The sequence below is a fragment of the Xiphophorus hellerii genome, chromosome 18, assembly GCF_003331165.1.
Source record: "Xiphophorus hellerii strain 12219 chromosome 18, Xiphophorus_hellerii-4.1, whole genome shotgun sequence".
In the NCBI taxonomy this organism is placed as follows: domain Eukaryota; kingdom Metazoa; phylum Chordata; class Actinopteri; order Cyprinodontiformes; family Poeciliidae; genus Xiphophorus; species Xiphophorus hellerii.
The window spans coordinates 34,787,291-34,813,615 of NC_045689.1; the positions used below are offsets into that span (position 1 = coordinate 34,787,291).

The following is a 26,325-nucleotide window of genomic DNA, read 5'->3' on the forward strand; positions in this document are numbered from 1 at the left end:
TCCAAGCAGGAATCATCTGTCCTTCCTCATCCCCCGCAGGTGCAGGATTTTTCTTTGTAGGAAAGAAGGATGGTTCACTTCGCCCCTGCATCGACTACAGAGGACTCAATTTCATCACCATCAAGAACCGTTATCCCCTCCCACTCACAAACACTGCGTTTGAACGCATCCAAGGCTCTACCATATTCACTAAACTAGATCTAAGGAATGCGTACCATCCGGTGCGTATTCGGGAGGGGGACGAATGGAAGACTGCCTTCAATACCAATACTGGGCACTATGAATATTTAGTGATGCCATTTGGGTTAACTAATGCACCAGCAGTCTTCCAGGCCCTCGTGAATGATGTCCTTAGGGACATGATTGGTCTTCATGTTTTTGTCTATCTAGATGACATCCTGGTTTTCTCTAAGGATCTTCCCTCACACATCAACCATGTTCGTTCAGTGCTTCTTCGTTTACTACAGAATAAACTGTTTGTTAAACATGAGAAGTGTGAATTTTATGTGTCCCAGACTTCCTTCTTAGGCTTTCTAGTCTCCCCCAACCAGTTATCCATGGAGGACCGTAAGGTTTCCACTGTGCTGAGTTGGCCAACTCCTCAAGACCGTAAGCAGCTCCAGAGGTTCCTAGGTTTTGCTAATTTCTATCAGCGGTTCATTCACAATTACAGTTCTATTGCCTCACCCCTTCATGCTCTGACCTCTCCCAAGTCTCGTTTTCAGTGGAACCTTAAGGCGGACAAGGCTTTTCAAAGACTCAAACACCTGTTCTCTACTGCACCAGTTCTCCATTCTCCCGACCTGAGTAGACAGTTCGTTGTGGAAGTCGACCCCTCAGAGTCTGGTGTTGGCGCAATCCTTAGCCAGAGGTATGAGCATGGTAAGGTTCATCCATGCACCTTCTTTTCTAGAAGCCTCTCCTCGGCTGAGCGCAACTACGACATGGGGGACCGAGAGTTGCTGGCTGTTAAACTAGCATTGGAGGAATGGAGACATTGGCTAGAACCCCAAGGAACCCTTCCTAGTGTGGACTGACCACAAGAACCTCCAGTACCTCAAGTCAGTCAAAAGACTCAACACCAGGTGGGCTCTTTTTTTCTCTCGTTTTCTGTTCACTTTGTCCTACAGACCTGGCTCCAAAAATGTGAAGCCTGATGCATTGTCCAGGATTCATGAACCCCTGAATGAACCAGTGACTTCTTCAGAAGAATTTATTCTTCCGAAGTCTGTTGGGCTGTCAGTAACCCGTCTAGAGGTCGAGAACCGGGTCAGGGAGGCCAACCAACAGCAACAAGCCCCCCCAGGCTGTCCTCTCCACCGTCTATTTGTCCCTGACCATCTTATTCCTGAGGTACTCAAGCTTTGCCATGTATCTAAATTGTTTTGTCACCCTGGTGTAATCGGAACCCTAAAGGTGGTCCAGTCACGCTTCTGGTGGAGGAACATGGCCAAGGATATCAAGAAGTTTGTCTCTGCCTGCCAGGTCTGCTCCCAGGCTAAGCCTTCACGCTGACCCCCAGCAGGGCTTCTTCACCCTCTACCTGGTTCCCCACCGGCCTTGGTCACATATTTCAATGGATTTCATCACTGAGTTACCCACCTCCAACAGGTACACTACCATACTCACAATAGTCGATCGCTTCTCCAAAATGACTCACCTGGTTCCCCTAGTGAAGTTACCTACCTCCAAGGAATTGGGTGAGATCCTCATCAGGGAGGTGTTCAGACTTCGTGGGCTTCCCGTGGACATTGTCTCTGACCGTGGTCCTCAATTCGTATCTCGTTTCTGGAAAGAGTTTTGTAGGCAGCTAGGAATTCAGGTGAGCCTCTCTTCAGGTTTCCATCCACAGACGGATGGTCAAACTGAGCGTCTCAATCAAGAAGTAGAGATCAAGCTTCGCATGCTCTGTGAGCAAGATGAAACCAAGTGGGCACAGAATCTGCCCTGGGTAGAGCATGCCTCAAGTGTCACTGGGTTGTCTCCCTTCCACACTGTTTATGGTTTCCAACCACCTATTTTCTCCTTGCAGGAGCAGTCTGCCATGGTTCCTTCTGCCCATGCCTCAGCCAGGAGGTGCCTCAGAGTATGGAGAAAGGCCAACAGGGCTCTCTTAACTACGTCTGCCATGTATTCCAGGTCAGCCAACCGACACAGGATCCCAGCTCCTGCTCCTTCCATGTCTCACGCATCAAGCCTGTCGCCACTTCCAGATTCATTCCCCCCTCCAAACCCCCTCCTCCCGCCCGATTCTTCGCTGGGGGTCCTGTCTACACTGTGAGACGTCTACTCCGGTCCAGAAGGTGGGGCCGTGCCACCCATTACCTGGTGGACTGGGAGGGTTATGGGCCAGAGGAGCGCTCATGGGTTCCATCCCGCCACATTGTGGACAAGGTCCTCATCAGGAATTTCCATCCTGATCACCCTGACCAGCCTGGTGGTCCTTCAGGAGCCGGACCTTGAGGAGAGGGTACTGTGATGTTCGCATTGTACTCTGTGCTTTTTGGTTGAGCCAATCCATGTCACGTCCCTCATTTCCGTTATTCCTCGCACCTGTGTTGCTTCCTGATTGTCTCCCTTCTTAAGCCTCTCTCAGTCACAACCACACTGCCAGATTATCAAACGCTTTCAGCAAGCAGTTTTCCAGCACTTCTTCCTCGCCCTCAAAGTTACTACCACGCTTTGTCCCTCAGATCTGCCCCTTTTGCCTTGCCCTTGTCGGACTGTTACTGATCGCCTCTCTGGATCTCGACCCACGCCTGTTTCAATTACACCGCTCTCGCCCACTCCCACGGACTCTGCTCTCAGCCCCGATCGTGTATGACCTCGGCCTGTCTGACTAAGAACTCGGATCTAGATTTGGTTTTTCTGCTGCTTCACAGGTTGGTGAGCTGCCCTGTGTAGCAGGATGAAGCCTGCCCCAAGATTGAGGACACCTGGCACCTAATTAGCTCAGTGGGTGTGAGCATACAGGCAGACTCTCTCACCTGCTTTCTTCATGCCTGCATTTGGTCGCACTTCAGTGGGAGGGTCGCTTGGTTAACTTGCAGTGGTCAAAACTCAAAACTCTAAAATCAAAGCTGCCTGAAGTCTCCTGTTATTGGGATGCGGGTGTAATTTACCCTCCCCAGTGCATCTTGGCAACGTAAAAAGGAATGTACTGGCAAGTGGCTCCTCCTGCTGTTGGGCTGGAAGGGCTCTCTGGTTGAGGTGGAGACATCCAGCTCTGACATAGCGGTTGCAGCTCGCTGGAGACTCTGCTGCTCTGTTTTTACTTTGTCTTATTCTGTGTGGCCTCCGGCTTTGCTGCGTTTAATGTCTGTGGGTTTTTAGATTACTTAATTAAAACATTGATTTTAATGACTGGATACCTTGGAGGTTAGGGGTAACCTCATTTTAGCACCCCATGTCTAAATTGTAGTGTCTCTTGCTTTTTGTATTTGCTTTGTTTAACCCCACCCTTTTGTCTCCAGGCTGAGAGCTGAAGGCGGTGGGGGGGCATCCAGAGGAACTGGACCTGTGTGCTGTGCGAGTGACCGGTGTTGGGATTTCTTCACCATTGAGTGTCTGTTCACAAGTGCTTGGGGTGATTTATTTTGATTTATTTGTTTTAGGAACCAGTTCCCACATTTGGACTGCCCTCCCTCTGCAGGTAGGCCCCAGTACTGTGCACTTCCCTTCCTATTGTGGTTCTTTGAATTTTACTGTTTTTTTTAAACATGGAACAATAAAATGAATTTTGTGGTGGAATGAAGTCTCGTTCTCAGTGGTTACGAACCTTACGTACCTTACCTATTCCTTGGGCGCAATTCCCAAGGTGGCGCTGTGACACCCTCTGGTTACCCTGCTTTGAAGGGCAAATAACAGCTTCATACCCTCGTGCTGCCACACCTGCATCAACGCTTCCCCTCCCCAGGCACTTCCTCCCGAGCCCTGCATCAGCGCGGCATCTGCTCTTGTCCTTTTCCCTCAGCCGATCACTACTGTAACTGATCGCCAAGCCAGGTTAGTGTTCCCTTCACACACACTAACAGATCCCTTCGTTGCTATTTCTCCAGTCACCGATCTCTCTTCTCCGCCCCCCTTTCGCAGTGCTGCAGCTGACGATCCTGTGTGCCCGGTTTTAGCTGCCTTTTAATACATATCTGAGTTTACTGCTCACTCCTGTGTCGTGGCTGATTTTCTGGGTCCCTCTAGTGAATCATTACAAAATGCTAATGAAATGCAGGCAAACAGTAGACTGGAGCTAAGCTAATTATGCTAAATGGTTGGTAATCTCACACAGTCTACTCAACTCTCTTGGAGAAAATTGAACTCTTGTCTTTTTCTTTCTCTTTTTTTTGAAAACCTGACTTTATCATTTTTCTTAGTGCCATAGTAACAGCCACAGTCTTTCTTGTCTTCTACTGACTGCTGCTGAACACTGTCGCTGTCAAACTAAGCAGGAACAAACCATTTCATGCAGATCCAGAGGGGTGTTCAGTGCAAATATGGATGTGGGCTTTTTGGTCTGGGAGGGGTAACATCTAAACTATTTTTAAAAGCACAATATGATTAATTTTGTAATTGACAGGGCCCCAATTTTCTTTCTGTGTCTATGAACAAAATAAAAACAAAAAAAACTATTTTTATAACTGTCGGTCAGGAGCCTTTGGAATTGTCTTAACTTTTCCCCCCATACATGGCGCCACTGCTCCTACATTTGATGTTTGACTCGAGACAAATCTCATTAAAACTGTTGAGAATACCATGAGTAAAATTTGCTAAGGAGAGAAAGCAACTCAAAAGAAAAAAAACCTCAAACTTGTATTCTCATTTCAGGCAATTCCAACAAGTCCCTAACACGCTCTTTATGGTACTAGAAACTGTGTGCTGCTGGAGTTTGAATGTGTGCAGTGAGGGATGCAAAAATTGCTTTATCCAGATGCAAAGAGGTTTTCTAAAACTGGGGACAGTTCAGGCTTGCAACAGTATAATAATAATAATAATAATAATAATAATAATAATAATAATAATAATAATAATTTATTGTCTCAGAGACAATAAATTATTAGACCTTACTTGATGCTTAAGCTTACTTTAGCGTCAAGTAAGCTTAACTCAGCTTATCATTTCTACTTGGCTTCAGAAGCCAATTGAGGTGATGTTGCAAACTGTGGGGATTCTAGTTATAGCCGTGTAGTGTTTATAGCATTGGCCTTAGCAGAGGAGGCCAATACATGGTCCAGTGTAAGAGGCAATAGGCCAGGTCAGGTTGGTATGTTCAAAGAGAAGAGAAATAGCCAGAGGCTAATGACACCTTTGAACACACCTTTAACGCTTCAATGTGTGACATTTTGTCAATATATCTAATGAGGTTCATACTGGAAGTGTGTTTCTTATGTTTGTTTTCTTTCTTCTTTCCTGAGGACATTGAACCCAAAATATTTTTTGGTTTGTTTTACTAGAGTTTTAATTTATCATTGTTATTTTGTGTACATTTTGGTCAGATGTTTAACTCAACTCCACATAACCATAAAGACCATCTAATATTAGGACTTTTACTTACTTACTTTTACTTGTTCTTTTTCCATTGAGGAGTATTTATACAATATCTAAATATTGTATAAATATTTATATACAATATTATAATAATGTTATAATATTGTATTGTATATTACAATATTATTATAGCACACATATATATATATATATATTTCTGAAGAATCAGTTTTTCAGAAAAAGAACTGATTCTTTTTCTGAAGGCAAAGAATCAATTCCACATGTTTGAATCTTAAGCAAATACATAAGCCAAGACTAAAACTTGGCTAATGTGCCTCAGTAAGTTCTACCTAAAATACATGTGTGAGGCCTCTGATGTAATTCTGCTGGCACCTTTGAGCACTCTTCTTCACAGACATGGTCTACAGAAACCGCATTGTTCTTATTAAAGATTCACTTCTTAAGATAGTCCACAAATGCTAACCATGGCTGAGCTCAGAGCTTTGTGAAGGCCATTCCAGAAACTTAGGGTCCATTCATACTAGCCCTTTTTATTCCATCCATCCATTTTCTTCTGCTTATCTGGGGTCAGGATACAGGGGTAGCAGCTTCAGAAGGGAGGCCCAGATTTCCCTCTCCCCGGCCACTTCTTCCAGCTCTTCCGGGGGTATCCCAAGGCTTTCCCAGGCCAGCTGAGAAACATAGTTTCTCCGGCGTGTCCTGGGTCTTCCCCGAGGCCTCCTCCCGGTGGGACGTGTCCAGGAGGCATCCTCACCAGATGCCTGGGCCACCTCAACTGGCTCCTCTCAACGTGAAGGAGCAGTGGCTCTACTCTGAGTCCCTCCTGGATGATCAAGCTTCTCACCCTATCTCTAAGGGAGAGCCCAGACACCCTACGGAGAAAACCCATTTCGGCCGCTTGTATCCGCGATCTCGTTCTTTTGGTCATGACCCAAAGCTCATGACCATAGATGAGGGTGGGAACGTAGATCGACCGGTAAATCGAGAGCTTTGCTTTTTGGCTCAGCTCTCTATTCACCACGACGGACCGGTACAGCGCCCACTTGACGGCAGACGCTGCACCAATCCGCCTGTCGATCTCCCGCTCCCTTCTTCCCCCATTCGTGAACAAGATCCCGAGATACTTGAACTCCTCCACTTGGGGCAGGACACACCCCCCGACCCGGAGAAGGCACTCTACCCTTTTCCGGCTCAAGACCATGGCCTCAGATTTGGAGGCACTGATCCTCATCCCGGCTGCTTCACACTCGGCTGCGAACCGGTCCAGCGAGAGCTACAGATCACGACCTGATAAAGCCAATACCACCACATCATCCGCAAAAAGCAGAGATGCGATCCTAAGGCCATCAAAACTGATCCCCTTCACACCTTGGCTGTGCCTAGATATTCTGTCCATGAAAGTAATGAACCGAGTTGGTGACAAGGGGCAGCCCTGGCAGAGTCCAACTCTCAGACATGAGCGCGACTTACTCCCGGCAATGCGGACCAGACTCTGACACTGGTACCTGATAGGTACCGTATCTAAGGGCTCGGTACCCCATACTCCCGGAGAACCTCCCACAGGGCTCCCCCAAGGACACGGTCGAACGCCTTCTCCAAGTCCACAAAACACATGTAGACCGGTTGGGCAAAATCCCATGTACCCTCCAGGACCCATCTGAGGGTGGAGAACTGGTCCAGTGATCCACGACCAGGACAAAAACCACACTGCTCTTCCTTAATCCAAGGTTTGACTATCCGATGGACCCTCCTCTCCAGGACCCCTGAATAGACCTTGCCAGGGAGGCTTAAGAGTGTGACTCCCCTTTAATTGGAGCACACCCTCTGGTCCCCCTTTTTGAACAGGGGGCACCACCCCAGTCTGCCAATCCAGGGTAACTGCCCCCGATGTCCATGCAATATTGCAGAGTCGCGTCAGCCAACACAACCCTGCAACATCCAGAGCCTTAAGGAACCCAGGACTAATCTCATCCACCCCCGGGGTCCTGACACCAAGGAGCTTTCTCCTTGGTGGCAGGTTCCACTTCAATCAATCAAACTCTAGTTTGTTGTCAGAGAAAATCTGTTTTGTTTGTGAAGGTGTGAATGTGTAATCAAACTCTTATGTGGATTAAAAAATGAACTCTCCTACAATCTCCGGTCTCAGTTTAACTGAAGTGAACTCTGGTGCGGTTCAAATGCATATGTGAACGCCAAGCAGAACAGATACCACCCCAAAAGCAGGACACAGGCTAGTGCAGGGGAAAAGGGTAAAAACAACTCCTACTAGCCATTCCTCCTGCCAACAAAAAAGCAATCCTATTCTCTCACCACTCCATTTTTGTTTCCATCTCATGAAGGAAGTTGCCTCCTGTGTCTTCTTCAGAGTCTTTTGTGTCATTTCCTTCAGTGGCTCTTGGTGCAGCGCTAGAGATGGGAATTGATAAGAATTTATCAATATCGCTTCCATTATCACTATCACGTTGATTAAATTCTTTATCGATTCGCTGATCAATTCGCATTGACTTAGGAAATAAAATGTGGCAAAACTAAATTTGGTAATTTAGAGTGTGCATATTAGATTCAATTTGAAAAAAATCTGGCTTAAAAAAATTTAGACATGAAATACTGGTTGAGGTGCTCTTCCAGACTGACAATTCAACAAACATACTGAACTGCTTTAAAGCCAAACCGTTTAAAACAAACCTCATATCTTTCTGTCACCTGAATTCCATTTGAAGCATATATCTTCACCACTGAGTGCAATGAGAGAAGATGGTGCTGGAAAACCTGATTAACAGGAAAAAAGAAGATGAATGATCAAGTTAAACCAGCAACAATGATCTAATGAGCATCAAGTCACAAAATTGTGCAGTCCTCTGCAATATTAGCATAAGCTTAACAGAAGGATGACTCAAAAAACTCTGAAATGTGCCCAAAGTCGGTCCTCGAGAGTCGGCATCCTGCATGTTTTAGTTCTCTCTCTGGTTTAACGCAGGGAGCCATCATTGGATCCAATGACGACTCAATAGAAGGCCTAAGACGAACACTGACAAGCTGAAAAGGTCGTTACCACCACCAGGGAGAGAACTAAAACATGCAGGATGCCTGCCCTCAAGGACTGACTTTGGACACCACTAATGTAGACAGACTGCTGGATGCTCTGGAGACTGCTTGTAGAAATACCACCACTTATGCCCTCTGTTGCCTATTGTAGATGTTATACTTCAGATTATTCATCCAATCCTTTTTCTACACCAGCTCATCCTTCAACAGTCAGTTAGTGAGAGGTGGGGAACACAGTGAACAAGATGCATTGTTCCCACTCATAGAGCTAGTTCTAATCTATTTGAATTGGTCTATCAGGCTCAAACTGTCTGGATTTAAATAAAGGTTCAGATAAAACCTAGCTCATTTTTTGGATTTCCTCCTTTCAGTGTGTTTTGCAATATGTTCAAAACCTTTCAGATGCCAATTGAGACTTTTACCTGGATTGTGAAATTGTTTAAAGAGGGCAAATAAGATTTTACTTTCACTTCAAACACATACCCTGAGGTAACACATCAGTTAATAGGCTTGCTGTTACACCTTGTAGTAGACTCAAACACACGTTCTTTACATTGAGTTTTGTGTCATGTTTAGTATGAAGTTACAGTGGCAGTGTGTGACTAATGCTCACTCTGACATTAGATCAGACAGAACATTTTAGATAATTATGCAAAGAGACTTCTATTATTACAACCCAGAAAAGGAATTAGAATGAACTTAGAATCCAGAAAAAAATCTTAGAGAACAGGAACATTTCGTTTTTATTATTACTTAGAAACTGTAGAGAACTTTTACAAATTTAGAGCATACTTAGAAAGTCCAACTAGATACTAAAAACTCCTGAATAGGAGTATCTAGTTTATATACTTTGGATCAACATTATTAGATTTCTTTTCTCTTCTTCTTCTTTTGCTCTTTCCTTTGGTTCATTATTTTGTTGGTATTTCTTTTAAGTCATGTAAAGCACTTTGTATTGCCTTGTTGCTGAAAATGTGCAATATAAATAAAATTACCTTTACCTTACCTTTCCTGTTGGAACTAAATTAGGATTACCAAAATTATTCTAATAATAAGAAAAAGAAGCTTTTGAAGAATTTTTCACAACTTTCTTTAAATTCAGAAGTTTGCATACACTTGAACTATTGCCAAATTGTAGCTAATTAGACAGTGTGTTCATGATTGTTGTCCATTCAAAAGACCCCTTCATGCGCTGGCTTCAACTTCTGCTGTAAATTTCTTTTACATATGTTTTTTCCTCGTCATGCCATCTACTTTGTAAGGTGCACCAGTCCCTCCTGCAGCAATATATCCACACACCTTGGTGCTACTTCATAGTAGCTTGATAGTAGATAGTATTTTCAGGTTCACAAGTTTCCCCATTGTTTGAGTGACAATGTTTATTGAGGCCAAACATTTCAATTTTACTTTCATCAGGCAAACGTTTAATCCCTGAAAACGTCTGTCCTTGAGAACTTTTGCAAACAGCAATCTGGCTTTTTGAATTCTGGATTGTTCCTTACTGAGTGACTCATTTTCCCAGGATGGTACTCTTGGGTTCAGCCAGCATTTTCACATTGTCTTTATTCTTTGTTCTAAGGACAACATGCACATTTTCCACCAAGACGTGTCTCTCTGGGACACGGAATCTAATCCAGCAATGAAGAATTACACTTGTCTATTGTTGTTTTAATTGTTTCAACAGATGAAAGTTGTGCTTCTGAACCAGACTTAGATCTCTGGTTCAGATTTCTGTGGAAATTTTTTATTACGTCACATAAGGAACCAGCATAGACGAATTTTAGCTTTGACGGACAGTGACATTTTCCATATTCTCAAATCCAAAACTTGACAGTTAAGATCCCAGATAGCACGCAATGGTAATTCAACGTTGAATTGTACTCAGAATAGTTGATTTTTGGTTGAGGTCGACAAATGATGGTGGATCCACCATCATACAATCATACAATTCTAGCCAAGTAACCAATGTTGAAAAGATGACATTGAATCAATGTTGTTTTGTGGTTGAAATCTAATGAATGGAATGTCAATATCTGATCAATGTATGCTGTTTGTCGCATTACTTTTCCTCCTCTCCTCTTCTGAGCTCTGGGTGAGAGCATTTTATTATTTAGCGGGGGTTATCACATTTTAAATTAAGCACTGTTCAGGATAGTGGGTTGTAATTCCTTTCTGTACATTTTCTTACTTGTCCATAAAAATTATTACCGACTGTTCGAGCGTGATGTGTTGACACAAAAACATCTACAAGTTGTACCATAAAGTGAAAATTTAAGTGAACGTGTTTGGAATGAGGATGCTTTTGGCTTGGGGGCGGGGGCGGTTCACAAATTTTCATTAAAAAAAAAAGAAGCTTTTCCAACATTTTGAAATTTAGTCTGTTACGCTATTTTGACACAACTCCTTCTGCTGTGGAAAAAAATGAAGTAAACAATACATTTATATGAAATAATTTATAAAAAGCAACTGAGTAATTTGTAGAATGGCTGTATACCTGAGTTTATCCAGGTGTATCTGGGACTTCATTCTGATGCCTGGCCCTATAATGCCTCAGCATTGAGGAGGTGAATTTATTTAAATAAAACAGTTCTGTCAAACATATGTGACACTTAATCTGCAGAACATAATATGAAAGTAAACTAGGAGTCAATTTCAGCTGAATTTGGATTCAGATGGATCAAGTAGAAACTGAAAAGAACCGGACGAAACAACAACAAAGTGATAACCTAACCTTATTTTTATAACATTATAACAATACCTTATTTTTTTATGTAAGATCAAAATGGTCTCAAACAACAAAACCTTTCGTTTGCCTTGAGGCTGCTCCATAGTTGACACTGTACTGTAAAAGATCAAGAATTCTTTGGGCAAATGCATCCCATTGACAGATTTGTTTCCTCATAAGGTGCGCCAGTGTCATTTCGAAACAGTTCCTGTATCGGTCACGTGACTTGCTGAAAGTAACATGCGCACCGACACGGGGTTTTGTCTATGGGCTTGACGCATGCGCCGACGCATTGGTGTTGCCGGACCCATAACTAGTTTTGTGGTAAGTTTGGCAATATTCCTTTTATCTTAAATGTGTTAATTGAAAATTGACTGCATTGTTTTGTGTCTATTGTAATCCTGGTTATTTTGGGGCAAACCAGATATTTTTAATAATTGAGGTCATGTCTCCCTTTGTATTTTTTTATCAGCTAGGGGTAAGGGATGACACGCTAGGGAACGCCCTCTTTTAGGGTGTAACTTAGATAGAGGCTAACAAAGGAGATCAAAAACTCTTCAGGGATACCATTTTGTCTGTTATCTCTTAAAGGTGGTAGGTCATAATGGACCAGCTGTGTTTTGGTATTAATAAATGAAATTCATGAATTCACCTCACTGACTCTTCTTTAACTGTTGTGTGTTGTGGTAATAAAGAGTCCCGTTGATTTTGCTGATATCTTGGTTTAATAATAACTGCATAGCATACAGAGCAGTAACGCGTGAAAGCAAACCCAAGCGCCAGAATGAATGACAACGCTTATCCCATGTGCACATGCACAAAGCCAGAACTACGGCATCTGTAAAAGCCAAATATTGCTGTGTGCACAGTCAATATTCTACATTAACCTCATACATCAAAAACTCAGCATGGAGAACGGATGATTCTCCACAGGGCCTGTTGTCTGGTCTGGGAGAGCATGTGGTTGCAGATGGGCTTCAAATTGTTTTAAATTACTTGTTTTTCATTTTTCATTATGATGTGCTTACTGATATCCTTAGATGTGCATCTATTCCCGAACAGCTGAGTTAGATGATTGCATGAGCTCTTCTGCAGTCATCAAGTCCTGCAGAAAGGCTGTTAATCACCCCAGTTTCAATCCAGGTGTGGCAGAAGGAAAACATCTAAAACATATAAGGCTGATGAACCACTGATCTAAACCTGCTAACCACTGATTCAGTCTGTTGATTCTTGGATTGGTAACTGGTGAAACTGAACTGGACTATTACTACTGGTGCGGGATCTTTATCAGCATATGGGCATTTTTGAATGAATTTAATTATCAACTTATTTGGAAATTTTTGTGGTTAGTGGAAGATTGAACCAGTTATTTGATGGAAGTTTATCCGGTATATATTGTAAATAATTTTTCCAACTACAATACAAATCACCTTTTGCTCTATTTTTCTGTCTCTGGTATGTTAAATACAACCCTGATCCTCCCTGAGTTTTATCTGTAGGTCTTCTGATAAACATCGCTTTATTTTAAATATTGATTCCCTCATTTTAACATGAGTGCAGCATCATAAATGCTACACTATGCTGCAGCTTGATAGGTAAATGTAATTGTATATGTCAACTAACATTAAGGTCAATATTCATGAATATTCATTAGTGTGTCCTTATTAATTTGACTCAGTGTACATCGGGAACCGTATGGTTTGTGTTTGTTATAACCAGTACACTGCTTAATATTTCAATGTCTTTCAAAACTTTCTCATGTTTGTCATCTTTCTAACCAGCACCTTCCTTTCTCTTATTTCTGTATTTTTCAGCTGCTGCTGAGCAGTGTGACCCAAAGCTGACTGATAAGGGCTACAGCGAAACAGTCAAGAAGTGGCTACATTACACACCAGAGAGAGAGTGAGGCATAAAGGAACCAACATGACGCCAACCAGAGTGAAACTTGGGTTACCCCAACGCATACTGTTTCCCTGGTTCATACAGCACAATGCTGTTCTTCCATGTTGTTCTGACAGTCAAAACGGAGTCAAATATGTTTACAGATCTATCCCTGTTTTCTTAAATAAAATGTTATATTAATGCCATGTTGTCATTTTTAAGCTTGTAAACACATTTTTGGAAATATGGTAATACAAGATAATTATGAACGATATAATACCCATCGTCTGCCAGTAAAATGGTGTGTTTAACATCAGTGAAGAAACTTTTAATGATATGTTATGATGTAGACATATCAGACTAAAATGTGTACATGAATCAATAGTTATTCCTTAACTTTGATTCAATATAAAAGCAACGCAAATGCAGATCTACATTCAGATGATTGTTGAATCAACATTGATATGGTGTCAGTTATGGTTGAAACCCTAACATTGATTTAACATGTGAGTCCCTTTCAATTTTGTTTCAATGTCAGACTTCAACGTATATTCAATGTTTCTGCCTGACATTGTTTCAATGTTGTTTCACTTATTGCGCTATCTGGAATAGCGCCATGACTTTGTCATCTGGGCTTTTCTACATTATTCAAGCAGAAATTGTTTGGGTTAAATGTATGTAAACATGTGGCTGTATCTTGGTTTTGGAGTTAATGCTGATTTAGAATTACTTTCTATGAATACAAAACAAATTGCTCAGAAAATGGTTGAAATCAAAACAAATGCTTGTCTTTTGTGACAGGGTGATCCTCAGAGGCGCTAACTGCTTTGACCTTCAGTCATCCTGAAGTCAAGCCCCTTCATCGCCCAGAAGGTCTTTGTGGTCATGTCTCTGTGACAGCCTGTCACTTCTAATTTACTACCCCAACAGTGGAATCAGGAAAATTGATGACACACAGTACGATAACTACAGCCAGTATGCTGAAGGGGTGGAAACAGGCTGAAACTGGGGAGCTAAGTTAATGTGTGAGCATGTGTGTGAATGACTTAAATCTCATAGTTTCATAAAATTCTTCTTCTATCTCTTAATTGAAACCATGGTCCTCTGTTACACTGATGACAGCTTTAGGGTTCAGGTGAGTTCCAGTTTTGCCTTGAGACTCTTCAGCATGCAGACTGAGGAAAACCAAGGAGCAAGCCAGTGGCATTGAGTGCTAAAAAGACGCTTTTCCTTCCAGGGCTACTGCCGCATGATCGGCTCCTGCTATGATCAGCCTGTGTCTGCATGCCGATCTGAAGCGAGCCCGGACCTGCAGAGCAAACAAACCTTCCTCACGTTCTTCTCTTGTTTTCTCCCCTCATGCTCTCTTTGTGGCAGGGACATCTGCATGCTTGTAGAGACTGAAAACAGAGCTGGCCAGCCTTCAGTCCTGCGAACTGTAAGAGCGGAAATACTTCTTATGGAGTTGTTTTTTACTGAGGAAATCTAGCGCCATAAAAGGTCAATTTGACTTAGCCTCCCAACTTTCCCTTGAGTGCAAAGCCGAAGTGAGACTGAAAGAATGTCTGGGAAATAAACTGTTTGGATAGATAAGAATAATAATTGGCTTATTTGGCACTGATAATTCAGAGCAGATTAGAGGTCAAAAAGGTTGAATACTCCCAGAAATGGCCCAATATACATTCAATACATGGGCAGCCAAGAGACCTACGTCAAACATGCAAGACACGAGCTGTAATATTATTGGTTAAAACTTGCCAGCTCAGACCAGTGAAAGTGAGATTATATAAAAACAGGTTGACTCCAAGAAGAGTTTGAGATTTTGGGGAGATTTTGGGAAGATTTTTGAGATTTTGACTTTGTACTGATGAAGCTGTAAGATGATCTGTGGAACAGTGTAATAAATCTCCACCCGCCATGGCCTGCAGCAAAAGGACTCGTCTCTAAGTATTATTTCTTATCTATGAAATATAATTAAGAGTTTAAGACCTTTTTTAATCCTACAGAACCAGCCTGAACTGTCAGGGGGTTCAAACTCACTTACAACCAGTAGAGGTAGAAATAGGTTAGAATAGCTGCTCCTGGTGTAGAATAGTAAGGAAGTGAGAGAAGGTGAAAGGTTCATCATTGTGCACTAAGGATAGCAGTCATTGTTTGTGTCATTTGTTAAGACAGAAAAAAATTAAGGACATCTTCAAAGTGCCTTTGGAGAACAGATGGAGGTAATGTCTCCCTGATAGGCAGTGACATATGTAGTTTTAGAGATATATTTTGGTAAAATTTGTACTTTTTGTCATTTATGAATAATTTTATGCAATTAAAATAGAATATCAGAAACACAAATAGTAACACAAGCATGCTGTGCAAGTTCACTTTTCATGCTGAAAGTCATCAGTCCTGAAACAAAACTGATGTTACATCCATCAAAATATTTTCTATTATTAAATTTAATTTGAAACTGTTTTTATTTTTCAGTCAGTCCTTAACTATAAACTATTGTGAAAAATACAAAAACTTTGAGATTACTGTACTAACTGTTACGGTCAAAACCAGTTACCATGTCACTGTCATTTTTTGTGTGTGTGCTTTTTTCATCATTGTGAAGTGAAAGGAAAGCAAGACTATTTGCTTTGAATAGTCTGTGAAATTATGCTATGCTAATAAAATTGCCTGAATTGTATTGAAAGGCACTAACAAATAAAATGATCAAAGTTGATGAACTCAATGTGCTCTGGTGTTCATCAGGAGGATTCACAACAACACGTTGCTTACGTTGAAATTAGTTTTCTGTGAGTGGCCACAGAAAATTAGCTTTATACAGTACAGACCAAAAGTTTGGACACACCTTCTAATTCAATGGGTTTTCTTTATTTTCATGACTATTTATAAGGCAAGAAATCCCACTTATTAACCTGACAGGGCACACCTATGAAGTGAAAACCATTTCAGGTGACTACCTGTTGAAGCTCATCAAGAAAATGCAGAGTGTGTGCAAAGCAGTAATCGCAGCAAAAGGTTGCTACTTTGAAGAAACTACAATATAAGGGGTATTTTCAGTTGTTTTACACTTTTTTGTTTAGTGCATATTTTCACATGTGTTATTCATAGTTTTGATGCCTTCAGTGTGAATCTACAATGTCAATAGTCATGAAAATAAAGGAAACTCATTGAATTAAAAGGTGTGTCCAAACTTTTGGTCTGTACTGTATACAGTATATATCAATAAAAAAATTGTCCATTTGATTGTGTTTTGCTCTTCTGGTTCTGCTCAGCATCCAGAACCAGAACCAAACGAGGAGAAGCAGCATTCAGCTTCTATGTATCACAAATCTGGAACAAACTTCCAGAAAACTGCAGAACAACTGAAACAATGATTCAAGGATTTTTTATTGTCATACCACCTTTGCTTGTTTGTGGTATGAAATTTGGACTCAGGTCCCAAATTAAGGAATTTAATACACAAATAGAAAATAAAAATAATAAAGTGAGATATGTGATATATAGATATGAATAGGGTAAGTGTGTAAATGTGTGTGTGTAAATATAATTTATACCCATCCTGTGTGCAGGATGGGTGGGGTCTTTCATGATGAGGAGCACCTTCCTCCTGCATCATTCTGTGTGGAGGTCTAAGATGGAGGAAAGACACAGTCCTCTGTGCAGCCTTAACCTCTTCCTATGAGAGGTTACAAACTCTCTCACACACCCAATCAAACTCTCTCACACATACTATCAAACTCATAGAGTTTGTTTGCAATGGAAGTTAACTTAATAGTTCAGTTTCTGATTGGACCCCAGGCAGGAGAAGGCGGGTTTTCATGGACAGAAAAATAGCTGAGCGGCAGCGACTCACAGAGGCAATGAATATTTTAAATAACATTGTTAATGCTCCTACAATAGTGTCAGCATTCTCAGAAGTGTTAGATAGAAGCCGACAGCCAGCATCTGAATCCCCATCTATCAATGCAGTAAAACTAGCCGCCTCTTTGGAAATGGCAGTAAAGTCAGCCTGCACTCAATTTTAATGTGCGCGACAGCACAAGTTACAGCGCTCTCCTTTCAAAATAAAATCGCACCTCTGGTTTATGTTTCATTCACACTTTAAGTTTCTCTCCGCCTCCAATGCGTCAATGGGTTTTTGATGCCCACCGAAGCCAAGTAGTAGGGACCAAAGGCCGAGGTTTGGCAGTCGAGAAATCGCAAAGAAGGGTTGCGCCACACTCATGAAAGGAGAACTCCTCTAAATGCAAACTGGATACAGCCACTTTAAAAGCCATAATATCCTGGTCAGTCAGTTGGTCTGTGGCCATGGTGAGGTAGTCCACACCTAAATGTACAGAAGCAAACCTTTGCTCTGGACAGACAGTCAGCCACCAGATTATTCTTGCCAGCCACATGCTGAATGTCAGTGGTGAATTCTGAAATGGCAGACAAATGCCGTTGCTGACGAGCCGACCACAGTTCAGAAACTTTTGCCATAGTATAAGTGAGAGGCTTGTGGTAAACAAAAGCAGTTAAGTCCCTGCCCTCCAACATGAAGCGGAAATATCATGTTGCCAGAAAAAGCGCAAGCAGTTCACTATCGAAGGTGCTATATTTTTTTTCGGCATTTCGGAGTTTCTTGCTAAAAAAAAGCGATGGGTTGCCAGGCACCATCCACCCATTGCTCACAAACTGCCCCAACTGCATATTCAAAGGCATCAGTTGTTAGAGCCACTGGAAATAGATGGGCCAAAAGCGTAGCATTAGCCAAGGTCTTTTGGCATCATCAAATGCATGCACCCTCTCGGAGGTCCACTCCATCTGCTGGTCCCCTTTTTTGCCTCTAAGTGCTTCATACAAGAGGTGCATGAGGTGAGCTGCCTGTGGGATGAAAAGGTTATAAAAGTTTACCATCCCCAAAAACTCCTGCAGGGGCTTCACTGAGGGAGGGTGGGAAAGAGCGGAAACTGCTTCAACCTTCGCAGGTAGGGGAACCGCCCCTTGAGAAGACACTTTGTGTCCCAGGAACTCAACATCAGGCAGTCCAAACTGGCATTTAGCTGGGTTCACGATCAGGTCATGTTCACTGGGTCTAACAAACAACTAAGACCGAAGGGAATCCTTAAAAACTCATAAAGACCAAAAGGCATGATAACTGCGGTTTTGGGTACATCTAAGAGATCCACTGGAACCTGATGGTAACCTCACACCAAGTCCACCTTAGAGAAAACGGTTGCTCCAGCCAGGCGGGCAGAAAAGTCCTGAATGCGAGGTATTGGGTTGCGTTGTTAAGGTGCCGAAAATCCCCAGAGGCTCGCCATCCCCCGTCTGCTTTGGGAACTATGTGCAATGGAGATGCCCAGGGACCTATGAAGCATCGTATAATGCCAAGACGCTCCATGGTTGCAAACTCTTTTTTCGCTATTGCTAACTTAGCGGTGTCTAGGCGGCACGCTCGCACAAAAACTGGTGGATCGACAGTAGGTATACAATGTTCCACCCCATGCTTTGCCACGGTATCAGAAAACGTGGGAACCATTAAAGATGGGCCGGCACGGCATCAACAGGCTCCAACTCTACGTGAGTCACACCTGGTAGAAGTGCATTCAAACTGCAGTGTCTGGAAGCCAACAAAATTCGGTCCGCTTCTTAAACCAGGGAGTGATAATCCTTTGCCCGGATCAGCGGCAAGCTGGCCAACATGGTGCCAACAAAGTGGAGGAAGCTGGCACAGAAACAGATGCGTAAAAAGGAAGAAAACATCTCCCGAGCCAAGTAATGCCATCATGTTCTCCATCAACTCGGAGGGCTTGTGATCCCCCAAGCCATTCAGAGAGAGCAAGCGATCGGCCCGCTCTGCGTCTGACAGTTGGTAGAGCTGAAACAGATTATCTGCTCCTTGAGCAGACCCATCAGACTGCGGGTGGAAACGGAATCCAACGCAGAAACTACATGGAAGTACTTGGGAGATGTTTCCTTCTTTTTTACACATCTGTTTCTGTGGTTATCCCATGCAGATGGAACTGGGCTTCCACATGCTGGTACCATGGTGCTGGATCGTGCTGGGAGAACTCTGGAAGCTTGGTAACGGCAGCAAAAACAGAAGCGGCGGTAACGGCCGCCTGGCAAGAAACCGGATCCAAAACCACAACTGGCAGAAAAGCAGCGGCAGCATCTGGCGAGTTCTCATTAAAAAACATGTTCAGATGTTTGCAGATGTTTGGGGTCACCAATGTGGAAGTCAGCAGAAAATGACGAAAATACAATTTGAGTCTTGTTTTATTCTCTGTCTTCTACTCAAAACCAAAAGTAGAATGCAGTAAAATTGTTGGTGTCTTCTCATCTCACCTTCTCCCCTTCAATATAAAAGTATACATTCGGGTGTGAAATATTTACATTGTATACACCATAATATTATGTTTTCTGTATGTGTGAAATATACTCTTCCTTTCGATTGTGTGAACTTTTCTGAAAATATTTATTTTTTATTGTTTCATACAGGCGGCTCTTCAGGAGGAGAGGCCACACCTAAAGGTTTGGATGCAGCTTCCCAGAATCTCCCAGTGATCCTCTTCCTCCTCCTAACGTCGTCTTCTAATTCTTTTAACGTTTGTTGTTTATAAATCCAGAACAAAGGAATAATGGAAAAAATCAACTCAAAAGTTGTTCATTACGTTTAGTCAGTGAGACCAATCATTTACAAGCAAATTGTCTCATGAAGGGAGCAAAGGTTTTCATTTCTTATTGGACAGTCATACTGCACTGATAAAAGTGTGAAAAATTATGAGGTGGTAAACCGTGGTGGAGGATTAAGGCCCCATAACATCTAGCGCCAACTGACGTGCAAGATTATTATTTTAGATTAAAGTCAGAACTCTGAGAAAAAAGTCAGAATATGACTTTTTCCGTGGCCCTAATCCTCTTCCGTAAACATTTATTCAGTTAAAATTTTAATAATCTAACATTGTCACATTATTTCAGACACTTCCTACTTAGAAATAGATACATTTTATTGCATATTTTGGATAAACATTCTTTTCTGCATGCTTGTTCATGACATAATGGATTACAACCGGTATGCTGCTATGCAGAAAGAACAAACTTACACAAAAAACGATAGGGTTTGAATGACTGGCAGAATGTTCTAGTCGCTTTGGTTTAATAAACAAAAACATGAGTCTATCTTTCTTTTTCATTCTTTATTTCAAACAAAAAAACAAACTGCCTGAATATACACGGACCCTTAACAAGAGAAACAACCACTATCTGCACCATTAAACAAAGCAATTAAGGCAATGCATTAATGGTAAACAACGCTCAACTGAGAACCGACAAAGTAGCAACAATCAAAAAGTAACCAAGCAGAAGGAGCACACCATGACTGTTCTCACTCTGTCTTTGGATTTGGATTGGTATGTTGTATCCAGTGAAAACAGGGATATTGACAAGTAAACTGGACAATATGCTGGCAATTTAATGACATTTTTACAGTTGTGGTTTGTCTGGTCTTGAAATAAGATCCAGAATCTTCAACGCGTGAGACTGAGACGACACAATCAAACAGTGGTCTCAAGACCAAGACCAGTGATGAGTACTACAACACTATGTTAACAGGTTAATGGAGGAGTGATGTTGTGATGACTTCCAGAAAGAGATGGAATTTTTAAAGAGACAAAGGCCCAATTTCTAGGCATTAAACTACAAATTAATTTATTCATTCTTTTAAGTCATATTTTATTTGTATGTAGCCAGGTAGTGAATTTATATTTTCCATTTTGGATGAGTGACTATCCTGTTGAAGGTATAAGATGTAAGGTGTGAATTTACTACGCCAATGCTATTAAGAGATCTTGTTTTGTTTATGTGATTTTATTTCTTATCAACATTGTTTTGCACATTTAAAAAATGTGCAACACATCTTATTAAATATCATTGGTCTCTAATGTTTCACATCTTGCCCACCAGAGGGCAGTGCTTAAAATCGATGAGTGTTTTGCCAAGATGGGGCAAGAAATGCATCTTGGGACTTCCTGTTTTGCTGAACTATGCCTTTATGTGAGCTGTCAGGCAGTAATTTGTAGAGGAATACAACTATACTGCTCAAAAAAATAAAGGGAACACTTTAACTGTTAAACACCTGTTTAAGTGTTCCCTTTATTTTTTTGAGCAGTGTATATATATATATATATATTTTTTTTTTCTTTGTTTGGACAGATAAGGAACAAACAACTTGACTAATAGTTCTTCTGATGGAGCAGATTTAATTCCAGGAGGTCAAACCCTAATTCTCGGAACTTCCTAATACATATCCAGTGTAAAACGGACCCAGAATTGATATGCAAATGTAGTCAGTAGCGCCATTGGTCAAAGCTTCCCAATACACACCAGTAGAGCTTGAACTGTAATTAGCCAAAACAAATTTTTGGCTAATTACAAATGTGTATACATTTGTAAACACATCCACTTTGCTATGATGAGGCCTGATAGCAAACTGCCAGGTATTTTTGCCACAAAGCCCAAAAAAGGACTACATGACACAGAAACAAAAGGAGTAAACATATATATAATTCCAGTGGTCTTCAGAGGTTTAATACACATTCTATATATATACAGTACAGACCAAAAGTTTGGACACACCTTCTCATTGAATTCAATGAGAAAGTGTGTCCAAACTTTTGGTCTGTACTGTATCTATATATATATATATATATATATATATATATATATATATATATATATATATATATATATATATATATATATATATATATACAATATCTGCTTTAAGGTATCCGGGGCTAGTAAAAAAAAAAAATCAACATGTGGGGTTTCAGTCCAGAATACTCAGGTCCAACAACACCCACTCTGACAGTGTTTCAGGAGTTTAATCCCAGTTCCTAGTCCTCTGCACCCACAACATGATGATACCCTAACCATATTTCTCCAAACTGTGGAATATGATAGGAACACCTTCCCTTATACACCATGCTTGCTGTTGCTTGCTTTGTCTCCTAAAAGGCTTGTTACTAACTGTAACCAGAACTCTTGATGGCTTCTCTAAACAAAAAAGAAGAAAACTACAGTTTGTGGTTGTAAGGTGGTAAATTGCTAAAAGATCAACAGGTGCTAATACTTTCTGCAAGACACTGTTATCTTAAGGCTTTATCTTTGTGAGGTGGCCATGTTCAGGAAGTGATGGAACTTCCCTTTTCAGTTTTCTGAGCAGCAACTGTGCCAGATGTTTTTTTATTTTCAGTTTATCTAAGTTAAACATCAGCCCAGCTCAGAATTGTCTCCACCTTGTAATAACTTCCCGGCAGGGGACAGAAAAGCAGGTTGTCGTCTTTTCATCCTCTGCTCTGTTCATATAGAAAAGGAGAAAACGGAAAGAAGAAAAGTAATAATAAAAAGTTAACAGTTAAACAAGGAGTGCCCCTGTTTCTATTTTACATTTGCATTATTTGACTAAATTTCTATATATATTCTTATATGTGGTACTTGAAGATAATATGTTTCTAAGTTTCTTTTTAAGTCTCTTTCTTGCAAAGTAAGTTTTTTATTTTACAAATAAATGTGTTTTCACTGTGCTTATGACAAGTAAATGTTAAACTTGAACTTGACCACACCCATTATTCAGAGGGTGTGACACTGTGAGGTTAGATTGTTTATTTAACACATTAATTTTCTTACCTTGCTTTTCTTGACCTAGAAAGCTGCGATAGACATATAATTCACTAAGCTGTTTGTGCAAGAACTCAATCATTTCTGGTTAATGCTTCCACCCAAATGGGCAAACTTTTATTGCATTACTTGTTAAAGAGAATTTCCTTGTTAAATAGTCAGAAATCAGAAACAGCAGAATAGCTGTGGAAAATACAATCTCTGAGCTAATAAATGAAATAAAACATTTCTGAGCATCTTTTGCCCTAAGCAGCAGGAGAAGGTATTCAGAACCTGAACTGAAACTCATCTACTGAACATTACCTGCACCCTCACACAAGTCGGGGCTTGTGCAGTTTCTACAATAGGAAACGGAGTATAAAATATGAGATCAATGCACACTACACACACATGCACCCACACACATGTTTGTGTGGCTATCTTTGTGGGGAGTTTACATTGACTTCCATTCATTTATACTGCCTAAACCTTACCCTTATCTGGTCCTAACCCTTACCATTACATACTTAGCCCTAACCCTAACCAAAACTCAATTCACACCTTAGTCCCAAACCTAACCCCGGGCCCAAACACAACGTTTCCCCTTGTGGGGACCAGGCTTCGGTCCCACAAGGAGTAGTGGGTCCCCACAACGTAGTATGTGTCAGGAAAATGGTCCCCACAAGGTATTACAAACAAACACACACACACACACACACACACCCACGCACCTGCAGGTCATATTTTGTAAGAGCAGTCTGGTGCATAGAATGTACCTTTCCTACCAAACAGGCATTATATTACTTCTGTTTAACACATATCAGTCAGAGCTTCTCTTTCCCTGTATGAACCTGCAGAGAGAGAGAATAAAACACTTTTAGGGTTCACAGAACATCAATCGATGACACATTATCATCATCACCAGCTGCTGCTGCTCTTCTTCAATGACCTGTGTACCTAAAAGAGAGAAAACAGATCTGAAAAACAAATCTTTAATGTTAGCATTCACTAGTTGGAAATTGAAGGGCACACCTGTAGAAGGCTGTTCCATTCTGATCCATCACTGCCACCTGGTGGTAACATCCTGAAACTTCATGTATTTTTTAGATGTATTAGAAAATTGGTGTTTTATGTGTTAAATGTCCACACATACACAAAACAGGAATATGATATTTATTCAGGATTTTAAAGTCATTAGGTAAAGTAATATAGCTCTTCCAGTATTTTTATTGGTGAAAAATTAAAAGGACTTAATGAGTCTTGTTCTTAAAACAAAAAGAAAAAAATACATATGGGTTATAGTTTCTCCATAATTAGGTCACACTCTTAAGCCTCTATTGGATAGAAGTGCAGTGTGGCTTTCATCCTGGTCGTGGAACACTGGACCAGATCTACACTCTCAGCAGGTTTCTGAAGGGTGTATGGGAGTTCGCCCAACCAATCCACGTGATTTGTGGACTTGGAGAAGCTGTTCGGCCATGTCCCTGGGGGAGTATTGGATACGGAGCCCTTTGATATGGGCTGTTAGGTCCCTGTATGACCGGTATCAGAGTCTGTTCACATTGCCAGCAGTAAGTCAGGCTTGTTTCCAGTGAGAATTGTACTCTCACTGAAAACAAGTCTGCCCTTTGTCACAGATTCTGGTAATTACTTTTATGGACAGAAATTCCATAAAATAATGGAATTATTTTATCAACACCATGACAAGGTGTTGATTGGATCCATTTTGGTGGCCTTAGTATGGCACCTCTGCTTTTTGCAGATGATGTGATCCTACTGGCTTCATCAGATTGTGATCTGCAGCTCTCACTGGAGTGTTTCACAGCCGAGTGTGAGGCGGCCAGGATGGGGATCAGTGCCTCCAAATCTGAGGCCATGATCTTGAGCCAGAAAAGAGTAGAGAGCCTTCTCCAGGTCGGGGAGGATGTCCTGCCCCAAGTGGAGGAGTTTAAGTATCTGGGAATTAGTATTAGTATTAAGTATTAATGAGAATTAATGAATGAGAAAAATGGAGCAGGAGCTCAACAGGCGGATTGTAGAGGAATATAATTATATTAATAGTTAAAAATTATGTTGTTTGGTTGGTTCGGACTAAGATATGTTTTAACCTAAAAGAAATGTATTGTGTCAAATGGACTAGGTCAATCTGACCTAGAAGTCAGGAAGGAATTCAGATTTGGAGAGATGTCGAATAACAATTATTAAAGAGAGGAAAGTTGTTAGTTTAAGCTGTTGTGCAAGAAAGTTCTGGCGCCAGACATTCCCCTGCTCGCCAGCAAAGGAACTGGGCCGGAGCTCAAGACGTGGGAAGGAACCTCTGTTTGATCAGATAAGGAACAAACAATTTGACTAATAGCACTTTTGAAACGGAGCAGATGTGAAGTTAAGAGGTCTGAATATTCCAAAGGAACTTCCAATACACATCCAGTGTAAGATGGAGCCAAATGAACTACGTAAATGGAGGAAAGTAATGCCATTGGTCGAGGCTTCCCAATACACACCAGTAGAGCTGGAACTCCATAAAAAACTGATATCAGAGGTAGAAGTCAAGAGATTTTGGATTACTGTAACGAAGTGTATGTGATGTTTTGTGGTTCAGCAGATGTGCATTAAATCTCTTCTCGTTCGACTTTGAGCAGAAGGAGTTCCGAGTCTTGTGTAAATCCTTATTTATATATTCTATGAGTTTAGACACCTATAGATTCTACAATAAAATGGTGACCTCGACGTGCTGATTGAGCCGATTCAGGAAGGTGTCTCTCTCCAGGCTGGTCCGCAGGTCAAGGATCCGGGCCCAGACACACAAAGTGAGGTAAGATATTTATCTCTTTTACTTATTAAATTACAGAACTGATTCTTGTCTGGTGGCAGTCTGGAGAGCTAAAAAGGATGCGGTTCTTCCCTGCTCATTGACAAGTGATGCCTTGCGCAAGGCCGTGTTGTCTAAACTTCAAGGCTCATAGGTACCTTTTACATTCTGGAAACATAAACAACCCTTAAAATAAGCACCTTTGTCAATCTGGCTTCACGCCCTTTTTGGCGATGTGTAACACTAGGAATTTTCATTCAGCGTTATAAGTTACCGCATTTCAGCAAGCCTGGTGAAGCTCCTCTGAGCAGGCACTTTTGTGAGCTGATTAATTAATACATATCACGATTTGTTATATACGGCAAGAGGCCTTGAGTTTAATATTAAGCCAGCTGAATCTGCGAAGAGAGATTGCGATCTCTGTAAAGCAGGTCAGGAGGTGATTCCGAACCTTCCCCGAATTAAAAGCGACGGAATTCTCCAGTGAGAGAAATAACAGATTTCTCTGTGTGGCCTGAGATATTTATATAAGAAAAAAGCAGAGATTGCGATCTCTTAAGTTGTTGAAATAAGAAGTAGCGCAGAGATTGGGATCTCTATTATAGTTGATGTAAAAGTGCTAAGGAAAAGGTCAAAAGGTCAATTGGACCATGTTAGCCCACCGGGGGCCCATGGCTCCGAGTCTTGTCTCTCTGCTGTGGGGATGAATTTCTCCAGTTAG

General features: G+C 41.4%; 2 long non-coding RNA genes across 2 annotated transcripts; one reads left to right on the forward strand and one right to left on the reverse strand.

Annotated features, from left to right (window-relative positions):
• Positions 1-955: 955 nt before the first annotated feature.
• LOC116737498 (uncharacterized) lies at positions 956-24,754 on the reverse strand. Its single transcript, XR_004342836.1, has 3 exons — positions 24,573-24,754; positions 8,188-8,198; positions 956-966 (listed from the first exon to the last, which is right to left on the reverse strand). It is a non-coding gene; the product is annotated as an uncharacterized LOC116737498 (long non-coding RNA).
• Positions 11,306-13,412, forward strand: LOC116737499 (uncharacterized). The gene is made up of 2 exons (XR_004342837.1): positions 11,306-11,596; positions 13,087-13,412. It is a non-coding gene; the product is annotated as an uncharacterized LOC116737499 (long non-coding RNA).
• Positions 24,755-26,325: the final 1,571 nt, after the last annotated feature.